This window comes from Anastrepha ludens, chromosome 4, assembly GCF_028408465.1.
Source record: "Anastrepha ludens isolate Willacy chromosome 4, idAnaLude1.1, whole genome shotgun sequence".
NCBI lineage: Eukaryota > Metazoa > Arthropoda > Insecta > Diptera > Tephritidae > Anastrepha > Anastrepha ludens.
The window spans coordinates 41,517,363-41,530,199 of NC_071500.1; the positions used below are offsets into that span (position 1 = coordinate 41,517,363).

A 12,837-nucleotide genomic window follows, 5' to 3' on the forward strand; every position below is an offset into this window, starting at 1 on the left:
TACGTATACGCCTACGAGTTATTCAAATTATTATTGTTGGTATACTTTTGTATTTGTTTGCTGTGTATGTGTGCGTATATATGAATATTCGTTTACCTCTATGGCTGGTTGTGGTAGTGTTGTTATGTGCGTATAAAATTGAGAATTTTCGCAACTATGTTTTGTGTTTTTGTTATTTTCACTGTATTGTGCGCGCCCGCAGGTGGGATTTCGTAGCTGTTTATACAGCTCTACAGTTGTGGTTATTGATGATGTTTGCTCTGATTGCCGTTGGCATGTGTTCACTTGGTTGTCCAATTAGTTACGGTCAATCAATTTAATAAACTTCAAACAACGGCAGCAATATTGAATTTGTCGCGGCTGGCTTGTCAGTTGAGGGCGAACAATGCATACAGCTCTGCAAATGCGCCCAAAATGATAATAGATTTCAGCGCTTGCGGCTTGTCAACGCTGCTTTAAATTATTCGAATCGGATGGAAAAGCTTTTACTATGCGATCTGACCACTAGATAACTAGTCGGTTGCTTTTGTAAGCTGGCAACAGAAGTTTGAAACTTTTGTTAAGGTATGTGTGTGAGCCTACGTCCGCTACATTAACTACGATTGCTGTTGTTCGGCTTGTGGTTAGTTAATCTTCTTAAAACAATTAATTTATACAATTTATAGGCTGATTTTCTTCCCTGTGAGAACTCCGTTTGTATTCGAATGCTAGTGAAATACCATTATCAGTTCTGTATATAGCTTCAATAGTTGACAGCGAGAATCAAGCTCAAAATTTTGAGACAATTTTCGGGTAATTGTAAGCTCATCAATAAATGTTAGCCATTTCAAAAATAGCAATTCCTTCCATTTATTTACCGCAGAAATAGTTACGTTCACTATATCACATACTTACTTACTTACGTATGTATGTACTTATGCATTCACATATATAACATGCACAACAGTCAGCTTTGATCTCTCACTTTCCTTTTTATCTTCTACCCAACATTTATTGTTACTGTTTGTATTGAAATTAATCAAATCAAATGTTGACAGTTACGGCTGTTAATTTCCGGTCCTTCCTTCTCACACCTGATGCCCTCTATTCGCTATGCGTGCGTCTTCGCTTAAGTTGTTATTTCACATTTAATTATGATTGACATAAATTAATTTGCGACAGTGGTCGTTTCCTTGTCGTCAGTGATTTGTAATTTGTTTTATTTTTTTGTATCTGCAACTGTTTTTCACTTTAGAAAAACCCGGACAATGTATATCAAAAATCTAGGCAAGTGAAAAAGAGAAAAAATAAAACGGAAATTAGCATTGTTTATATCGAAATGTTATAACTTTTAGCATTAAATGAAATACTGAAAAAATACTTGTTAACAATGTCAAATAGAATTATTATGCATATTTTATTGTAGATCATACTACAATACAAAGGCTATCGCGCCTTTTGTTAATGTAGTCGTTTTACATACTTTGCACCTGCTTTCACTTACTGGAATTAAGGAATATGGTCTTATACACGGTGACGCAAAATTAGTCACCTTATCGCAAGATTGACAATTTTTGCAAATGACGCTGTACGTCAATCATATTGTAAATTGTAATTGTGAACTAGACAGCTGCTGTACAGCTGCTGTATGCAAACAGAAAAGCAATTGAAGGGTGTAAACGTCTAAATAAATATTTTCATCACCCAAATGTTTTTTTTTTTATTCAGTAAAAAAGTTATTCAAAAACAAATTAGATGACTGATCTTGCGTTTTCCGTTAATTGAGACATAAAATAATTTAATTTGCTCATAAAAATCCACTAAATTACACTAAGTGCATAAAAGAATGCAAGCGAAATTTAATTCTCATAATTTCTTTCAGCTAAATAGGCACCTATGGTTTTAGGCACCGTTCTGATACCAAGGTTGTAAAAGGCTTCGTTCATTAAGGAACCAGTATTCAGACTGATAACAATGTCAGCCTGGAAATCCAACGTAGAATCTCCCTTGCCAGCAAGTGTTACTTTGTACTAAGTAGGCAATTGAGTAGTAAAGCCCTCTCTCGACGAACAAAACTAACACTCTACAAGGCTCTCATCATATCGGTCTTAACGTATGGCGCAGAAGCGCGGACGATAACAACATCCGATGAAGCGACGTTTGGAGTGTTTGAAAGAAAGATTCTGCGCAAGATTTTTGGACTTTTGCACGCTGGCAACGGCAAATATCGCAGGCGGTGGAACGATGAGCTTTATGACGACATAGACATAGCGCAGCGAATAAAGATCCAGCGGCTACGTTGGTTGGGTTATGCCGTCCGAATAGATGCATACACCCCGGCAGAGAAAGAGGAAGACCTTCTCTGCGTTGGAAAGATTGGGTGGAGAAGGTCTTTTTTTCACTTGATGTGTCCAACTAGCGCCAGTTAGCACGAGAAAGAAACGACTTACGCGCTTTGTTAAGCTCGGCCAAAATCGCATAAGTAAGAAGAAGTAGGCATTTAACTTGTATAAAAAGGCAACAATCAATTCAATAAACATCTGAGCTTGAAGGGCTGCGAAAACTTATCTATCACTATTATAATAAATAGTCAATAGGCTATGCACAAGCAAACTACTACGATGGACAGCATCATTGAATAAGTTTTTAAAACTATCTTATATTACTGAGCTCTTTATTATGTATATTTGGTTCAAGTTTGCACCCTCCATTTAAAGCAAACATGGTTGAAAAATGTTAAGAGCTTTGTTATATCATGGTGGGTGCGTAACTACCATTCGGTAGTGCGTATATTCGAATCTGCGTGCATCACACAGTAAAATGATAGGAAAAGGTTTTTCTAATAGAGGTCGCCCCCGGGCTGACGATGGCAAAACTCCGAGTATATTTCTGCAATGAAAAAGCTCTTCATAAAAAATATCTCCATTCGTCTAACAACATCAAGATGTCAAGATGCCATAAATTGGAGGAGGAGCTCGGCCAAACACGCAAAAAGGATTTAAGCGCCAATTATATAAGTATACGAGTATATACCTATATACATATATACTCGTAATATCAGACGGATGGAACGGAAATTTAGACTTAAAATATACGAAGGGGAGTGAGTGATTTTTATTCAGTGCATAATTAACAGTATTTTCGTCGGATCGTGTACGATGTTTCAATTTAGCTATCGTGATGTACACTTTAACCAAAACTAGGCGAGACACGGCTTATTATTCTAAATCTTACTCGCGTCGTATTTCTTGTTTTGGAATCATCATTTATACTAAATGTGAATAATTTTGCTTTTTTTAACTTAAGTATACAGTGCAGTACGGACGGGATTTAGCCTTACTTGTTTTAATTATATTTAGAAAGATATCATATAATTTATCAATCTACTTCCAAATGCCAACAAAAAAAATAGTTTACAAATCTGATTGACTGAAATATGCTAGAAATTTCGAAAATTGTGCGCATTATTATGACATTTGTGGAACAACATCAAGATGCACACCAAAAATAGGAGGTGTATGCGCCAATTATATATATATATATATATATATACAGTGAGTCAAAAAAGTGTTGGCACACTCGAAAAATCAAAGTTCTCAGTGTAAATGAAAGTATAAAAAAATAGAAAACGGTATTTTCTAAATATATTTATTTATTACGTATCTGAACAAAAAAAATTAATTTCGACTTCGGTTTACAAGCTCAACCTTCAAAGGTAAAATATGGCACAAATTCACATTAAAAAAGTATTGGGACATTCTTTATGTTAGCTTATGCTATTGGCGTCGTAACGTTAAACTGTCGTTATTTTGACTCTTGCTTTTTACTTATTCGTTTTAGGAATTGCATACGGTCGCAATAACTTTTCATTGCGATTTCGACGGGCATAGACCAAAATGTGCCGTGGTGCTGTAATTTCCCTAGAACTACGTCAATTAATGATGGAAAAAAATCCCCCAGCGTTCGAAACATCGTTATGTACTATTGCAATACTGGCAAAATAGCCCCGGAGAGCAGATGTGGCCGCCCAAGAAAATTAACCGAACGACAGGTAAATACGAAAAAGAGGCTAGAACTTGCTAAACAGCATTTAAATAAGGTCGACGCTTTTTGGAACACCACCATATTTTTAGGGATGAATCAAAATTCAATTTATTTGGGTCAGAAGGAGCTCAAGAGATTTAGCGAAAGCCGAATAAAGAGCTCCTGGAGAACAACCAGCTCAAAACAGTTAGACACAGTGGAGGAAATGTGAGGGTGGGGAGTGTTTCGCCGCATCTGGTGTCGGAAAGCTCATGTTCACAGATGAGGCAATGGATAAGCATGTGTATCGCGAAATTCTTAAAGAAAATTTAAGTCCAAGTGTCAAAAAAACTGGGCCTTAATGGACAGCTTGGCAATTTCAACAAGATAATGAACCAAAACATGCATCTTATCTTGAACAGGAGTGTTTGATATATGTACCATTGCAAACAGCTTAAAACACCCCCAATCGGCGGACTTAAATCTTAACCTCAATGGATTCTCTAAAAGAGACAATAATTGCTGAATGGGACAAAATAACACCTTCCGAAACTTCAAATCTGGTAAATAGTATGACGAGACGATTGCAGGCCGTTATTTAGTCTATAGGAGGACCCACAAAGTATTAGCGCGTTACAACTGCACTGGAGCAAGCTGATTACGCTACCTGTGCCAATACTTTTTTGATGTGAATTTAATCCATAATGACGATGATGGATATGTTAAAATTCTACAGAGGTTCCTGTTATCACGCACATGGTGTTTTTAGGTGTTGTGAGCCACAAAGGACATGTCACGATACAAAACTCTATCTTCTTTACTCAAGAATTTCGATTGAATTCTGTTGTTTATATCGAGGTTCTAGAGAAAGTTGTGAAACTCTGGATTGATAGTGTACGCGGTGACAGCCCATTCAACTTTCAGCAAGAATCTGCTCCTTCACACAAAGCGATGGCGACACAAGATTTGATAGCTTAAAATCACTAACATCACATAACGCCGAACTCATAGCCGCCTAACTGCCCAGATTAGGAGCGTGAAACCAGTAAACAACCTCATGACGCCATTTCTTCTCTGAAGGCCCCAATTAATACCATTATTGTCAATATGAATAAGGAGCATTTGATTCAGGCACACTACTAATGGGAATTTTATTGAATAACTTTTTAGATATGTAGTATATAATAATATAAAAACTTAATGAAGTTTCATTAAATTTTGTTCAAAATAAAATCTGATTAGTTTTACTCTCAAGTTGTGCTCAAATACCGTACGCACCCGTATATTAGACAAATATTCACCGCAAAGTTTAAATGTGTGTCAATTAAGGCTTTTATTCTGATAAAAAAGCAACTGTATGACGACACATACAAATAAGTACGTGCCATTTTTTGCAAGTTTGGGTATCTGTGTTTGTTGATAAACTTAGCTGCAATTTGCCCAAGGTGAAATATGTGATATTTATAAATAAATAGTTACGTGCTTCAGAAATAGTATCAATAAATATTCTATTAATACTTTTTCAAGTTAATATGTCTACTTGTGCGTACCGTATACGGTAGAACAGCGTATAGCATTAAGGTGCAACGCACTTTTCGTAAAATGTCTTAAACATATGTGTATGTATTACTCAAGTATATTACATATGTATACATATTTATAATTGGCGCGTGTGGAGAGACCCACAGTTTTATGTTGACTCCGAATGGCAGTTGGTTTTTTATGTTGACTTTGTTCATGGCAGAAATACTAGGTTGTTCAATAAGTTTTGCGGCGTTTGAGGGCGTTGCTACTAGACTAAATTTTATGTTATATTAGTAAACTTCTCATATGAACGTATGTGAAGTTTGCAAATGAAAAAATATTTTTCATCAGGCTAATGCTGTGACACGGTGCATTATGATAAGGGCTAAAATCTGTAAATTAAGGTTTGAATTTTAGGGGCATCCACTGTATTCACCCCTAGCAACTTCCATCTGTTTCTAGACCAAAAAAAATGCATGCATGGAAAGCGTTTTTCACAGACGACGAAATCCTAATAGATGTGGAAACATATTTGGCAGTCCTTCCAGATTCTCACTTCAGGGATGGAATTCGTAAATCGGATTCTCGTTGGAAGAAATGTACTGATTTTCCAGGAGACTATACTAAATAATCTCAAACCATAAAACTGTGTTTTTCTTATCGAGTCGCAAATGCTGCCGAAAGCTGTAACTTCTGTTAACTTTTTTTATATCAATGACTGAGAACGATTTTTATGCTCTGAAAACGACATTCTCTGTCTTATTTGGCACTGATTCCAGATAACAAGAGCCATACTACTTGGCCGAAGATGGTGGAATTTTTTATTAAAACTAATTTTTTTTCTCAATGTCAACAGGTTCAAGTATCACTCCAAGCTACCTAACTCCGATGAGAGCGGAAAACCGTGGTTGATTTGTTGCAAGTAATGGAGAATTATCTAATTGAACGGCATTTTGTAAAAATGTAACGGTTACCCTTGTGCGCAGTTCTGTCTGCATTATCACCGCGTGGTCGAGGCGAGAGAGTTTTGAAGTATTTTTGTTTGAAGGTCCCTCCAAGAGTTCAGAACCACTGATACTTTCGTTATTCAACATTGCTTGAATACCATTCTTAGTGAACAAATGACGCGTGCATCGCATATTTTGTGAACGACTAGCTTTAGCATAACTAACTGCCTAGTTCTTCAAGAAAATACGGATTTAGCCAGTTGATTTGATTCTTGTTTTGGCTTTGCAAAGAAAACAGCGATAGCACCAGCACAAGCATTACTTTACAGCACGAACAGAAGGCAGTTGACTTAGCAGCGAACAAAATGAATAGTAAAAGTGACTACACTCGACAAGGCAGCCGCACAACTCTGGAATTGCAGCATTTTGAAAACAAAGAAAATACCAAAAGCAACCGACGGCTTTTTATCCTGCTGCAGGAATGTTTATTTTTGCGGAATGAAAAATAATAAAATGTGATGCACAGCAAGTTGCAGCAAGTGATTTTTAGAAATAAAATTAAACGAATATTTCGTCTATTCACATAGCCAATATAGGGTAAATGGAAAACATTCACTGCAATGCCGCACGCTTTGATAAAACAAGGATGTTAAGATGGGATAGAGGGGTGTATCACCATCCTAAAAGGGAAAGCCGCACTCTCTGGAGGCTTATAGTTTTTAAGTAAACTGTTATTAAAATTGTCTTTTGCGAAAAGTTAGTGTTGCCAGATACCTCAAATAAGATCAAAGTTCCTATGCAGAGGCGTTCACTGGAAGAATGTTTATAAATTTGCAATATTTTTTACTTTAGTTTAGAATTGACAAACATTTTTGAAAATATAAATTTGGTTTTTTATAGAAAACTTCGTCGCAGGTGAAAATTATGCGATTGTCGTGATTTTTTATACACTACATATCGAAAAGGTATTACAAAAAAACCAAAGCAAAAAGTACGGTTTAGAAATGTATTTTATTGCTTCGACGAGCTTTACAAATGGGTCCTCGTGCCGTTTAGAGACAAGATTTCTCCACAAAAATTCTGTTATCATATCGTATTGCAGTACAGTTTGGGTGGTTGCAGTTGCCCTTATAAAAGTATCTTTTTACCACGCGCCATTGCGACTGCCTCGGCGGGCAATGGCAAACCTCCGGAGTGTATTTCTGCCACGAAAAAACTCCTCATAAAAATATATACCGTTCGGAGTCGGCTTAAAATTGTAGGCCCCTCGATTTGTGGAACAATATCAAGACGCACACAACAAATAGGAGGAGGAGCTTGGTCAAACACCCTAAAAGGGTTTACGCGCCAATTATATATATATACATTGCGACTGGCTTCTTTGTATCTCAGTCAATGGACATAGACATAGCTCAGCGAATAAAGATCCACAGACTTCGTTGGCTGCGTCATGTCGTCCGAATGGATACAAACGCTCTGGCTCTGAAAGTATTCGATGCGATACCAGCTGGTGGTAGCAGAGGAAGAGGAAGACCACCTCGGCGCTGGAAAGATCCGATGGAGAAGGACTTGACTTCACTTGGTGTGTCCAACTGGCGCCGGTTAGCACGAGAAAGAAACTACAGGCGCGCTTTGTTAAACTCGGCTATAGTCGTGTAAGGGGCTATTGCGCCAATTAAGAATAAGAAGAATTCAAATAATACATACTTTTTTATAAATAAATCGAACTTATTAGCTTTATTGTATATTCTCCATTCAAATTTACTTTCGTCTATCTAAACAATTTTTCCTGAACCCCCAATTGCACCCACTGTCAATTTGGTACAACGTCACCATTTCACGGCAGCCATTATGCCAATTCGAAATCGTTGAGGACGATAAGCAGGTTCCTTCTAAATACTTTTCAAATCGTACAGTTTCCGGGCACCACCGATGGGCAAAAGCGTACATTAAATACAAGATGTGTGGCAGCGGTGGCGGCTGGCTACTGCAACTTGGAACTGGCACTCTGGACACTTCTTATTTTTGACTGCATTGTCCCTTAGTGCACAGAAAGGTGCCTAAAGAGTTATTACCTATTATCTTTGAGTCCTTTGGGTGGAACACAGCACGGAACGCAACAAGTATTCCTCAGCACGCATTTTTGCCTTGTGTCGAATTTTTTTTATTTTTTTGGTGAAGTTCCACATGGACTTGATCTCAAAAGCAGTAAGATGAGATGACAATTTTTTATCAGTATTGCTTGGCGTAGCGATTCCTTTGCTGGTTGAAGAAAGTACCCAATCTTTAAATAAATATACATATTACTATCGAGACATCACGTTGTCTGATGTATGCAGATGACCTGAAAATTTACAGTCGGATAGAGGACGTAACTGACTGCATAAGACTTCAAAAAGACTTAACAAGATTGGAAGCTTGGTGTGATGATAACACTTTACCTCTTAATGCTGGTAAATGCCATCACATGTCATTAAGTAGACGAACAGTTACGATTGATTTCGATTACAAGTTGCGCACTACCACCCTCAAAAAATGTATGAAAAGAAAGACCTAGGGGTCGTATTTATATCGAAAATGTCGTTTTCTAAACATATAGATTTTATGATTGTCAAGTCTAGATCTATGCTTGGCTTTGTAACAAGGAATTCAAAGGAGTTCCAGGATATTTCTACGATGAGGAATTTGAATTTTTCTCTTGTGAGACCAAACCTCGAATATTGCAGTATTAGTTGGAATCCTTCTATGGGTTCATCTTTAAGAATTGAGAAGGTTAAAAAACCTTTCACTAGATTTGCTAATCATTCACTTCGTTGGCCTTGCAGTTTGCCTGCATATAAAAGTAGATGTCTTTTGTTAGCATTGCCCACTTTAAAAATGCGAAGAAAAATTGTAACCGTAATGTAATTGTTGTAAAATTGTATAAGACAGTCTAACCAATTATGCAAAAATTTGGATATATTCTCTAACTCACGAGAGACTTTCAAATCAGAACTTAATCTGGAGATACACTTTTTGAATTGTAACTTATGTATCTCACAGTATTGATTACCATATATTATATTTAAGCTTTAGTATTAGTAATCTATTTGAGTTGTACTTTAATTGATGAAAAAATGAATAAATAAATAAAAGATATATTTATAAATAAAATCATCAATTTACCGTTTTCACTTGGATTCATTGCTAAATTTTTGGAGTTCTCTTTGATAAACGTGATGCACATATCGAAGAAAAAAAAGAGGTTGTCTGTAAAGTCGGTTTACTGACGATAGTTTAACGTGATAACGTCATAAGAAAATATGTACTGATTGAATGGTTGCATTTTTCAAAAGAAAATTTTAATTTTATTTGTTTGACAGATATTTTGTATGGATATAGAGAATGAGTTAACATTAACATAACATAATATACTTTAACATAACATAACATAACATAACATAACATAACATAACATAACATAACATAACATAACATAACATAACATAACATAACATAACATAACATAACATAACATAACATAACATAACATAACATAACATAACATAACATAACATAACATAACATAACATAGCATAACATAACATAACATAACATAACATAACATAACATAACATGACATAACATAACATAACATAACATAACATAACATAACATAACATAACACAACATAACATAACATAACATAACATAACATAACATGCTGTTCAAGCAAGGTAACGACGCATGAGCAAGATAACGACGCATTTTTTGGTGCGTGCAGCCGGCTACATAGAATTATAAGACGTTATCACGTCAAAAAATAATAATAACATTAAAACAACAGGTATTATTAACAAGCTTGGTTTTATTTTAAATTCTTCAAGTAAATCAAATTAATAGTAATCAATAAGAAGGCATATGCAAATACAAATACGTGAATTTATATATGTACATATGCGCATATACATACACATATACGCTCACTAAGTAGGAGAGAGCAAGATGTCGAACGTTGCCGTTCGTTTGCTTTGTCGTTCGTTCCGCGCTTTCGCTTGCAGTTCATTCAAGATAACGACAAATGAGCAAGGTAACGGCAATGAGCAAGGTAACGGCAAATGAGCAAGCTAACACGAATGAGCAAGGTAACGACACATGTTTTCGTGCGTGCAGCCTGTTAAATCGAATTATAAGACGTTATCACGTCGAAAATTTAATTGGAAAAGACCAAAGTAGGTTTATAAAGTTGCAGAATTTTTTCCTTTACGCATTATTCCGTTACGGTTCCAAACAATAACCCATATCACTCCAACTCCGGCTACGCCATCCACAATATTTTTGGGTAGAATTACTATCTACTTTAAAACCAGTAAATCAAAAATTAAAACGTCATACGAGCGTGTGTAGGCACATTAATCCCCATAACCATCATCAACACTGAATTGAAATACATACTTCATTTTAGTTCGTCTTTTTACAGTATTGTTCTCAATTCCAATGAATTGTTATTCCCGTTTAAAATCGGAAAGCGGTGATATTGATAAATGGATTTGCATTTAATTTCCACTGAAATATGATATTACGAATACAAGTACAAAAACAAATAGAACCATGCGTGTGACCGCATATGCTATGAATTAAAGAGAATTTTATAAGAAAATATATTTCATATAATGCGTCAAACTACTATATACTGAAATTTCCGAATGCATTTTGAAGGCATATAATTGCAAAACTATTATTTTTGGAATGTTGAAAGTTATAAAGGTTGTTCATGAGCCATTCCCAACATCTCCACCGAGTTGCATTAAATAAATCATTATACGGCGGCCACCGTAGCCGAATGGGTTGGTGCGTGACTATCATTCGGAAATCACAGAGAGAACGTAGGTTCGAATCTCGATGAAACACCAAAATTAAGAAAAACATTTTTCTAATAGCGGTCGCCCCTCGGCAAGCAATGGCAAACCTCCGAGTGTATTTCTGCCACGAAAAACGCTCCTCATAAAAATATCTGCCGTTCGAAGTCGGCTTGAAACTGTAGGTCCCTCCATTTGTGGAACAACATCAAGACGCACGCCACAAATAGGAGGAGAAGCTCGGCCAAACACCCAAAAAGGGTGTACGCGCCAATTATATATATATACACTTTACCTAGAATTGCCCGTGCGTCATTATACTAAGCCCGACCAGAGTAAATTTCAAATTTTAATATAATATGTATTTTCACATCTCTTAGCATTACAAATATGTATGTATATACGAGTATGTGCCGTGAGCGTCAAAAGTTTGTAAAAAGTTGAAGTGGTTTAGTTTTTTGAGTACGAGTACAAGTGCATGTCACACGACTAGTTTAAAGCAGTGTTTTTTTGACTTCTGTACTTCAAAAGCGAATGGCCACGAAGTTGTTGTTGATGAAGATTGTGCGATGAGAACATTGTTTCAACTTTTGCCACAACTTTTTATATACGAAATGGCATATTTATTTTTTTTTTTTTTTGCGTGGCCCTAGTTTGTGATGAAGCCGAGGACCAGGAAGTGATATAACAAATTAGCTTTCATAGGAATTCTATTTTTGAAAGCTTAGAAAATGTGGTTACGTACTTTATATTCAAAAGATCTCGTATTTTCTTCATTCTCTGGGCTTAAATACAATTTTCTTCACGGCCTTAAACAAAATGCAGCAGCTTTCAATGATCTACCATAGTGTTCCATTATTTTCAAAGCTTCCTTTTGTATATTTATTTTTTGTCGATTTCAATTTTACTAAAATATTTTTAGCTTAAAAGTGGCTCACTCATTTTAAAGGGTGATCAAATTGGAGGTACCTTTTTCAATAGGGGTTTTCTGACAGATCTCGCGTGACTACTGTCAAACTAAATGCATACTCTTTTTCAGTATTCACTGACATTTAATTATGGCATATGCATCAACTGCTTTTACAAATCGTAGAATTGTGTTCCGAAAATCGAAGCTCTGTAAAAAGTGCTCCTCGCGCGCTCAGGTCAATTAATGGTACACATAGCCGTCTTACCGAATGCACTATTCGGCAAACTATTAACAGAATTGAGAATAATTTTACATTATTGAATGATTAGGCAACGTATAGCCCGAAGTAAATAGAATATTGCGGCTGTAAATGAGAGTTTTGCCAAAGATCCGGAAAAATCGACTCGCCGCCGATCTAAACAACTTGGCGTTTTGATTTGAAAGCCATTCAAGAACAGCCATTACATCCATTGAAATCAACCGTTTAGTGGGGCCTATGGAGTCGGGAAGAATCATCGGCCCACATTTCTTCAAAAGCGAGGCTGGCTCCAATGTAACACTGAACGACGAACGCTATCACACCATGATACACTTTTTGATGCCGGAAATTGAAGCC

The 12,837-nt window shown here is 36.2% G+C and overlaps 1 protein-coding gene across 1 annotated transcript in view; it reads right to left on the reverse strand.

Annotated features, from left to right (window-relative positions):
- The window catches only part of LOC128861804 (putative per-hexamer repeat protein 5), a 38,749-nt gene that overhangs the window by 1,149 nt on the left and 24,763 nt on the right, over positions 1 to 12,837 (reverse strand). The window lies entirely within an intron of this gene.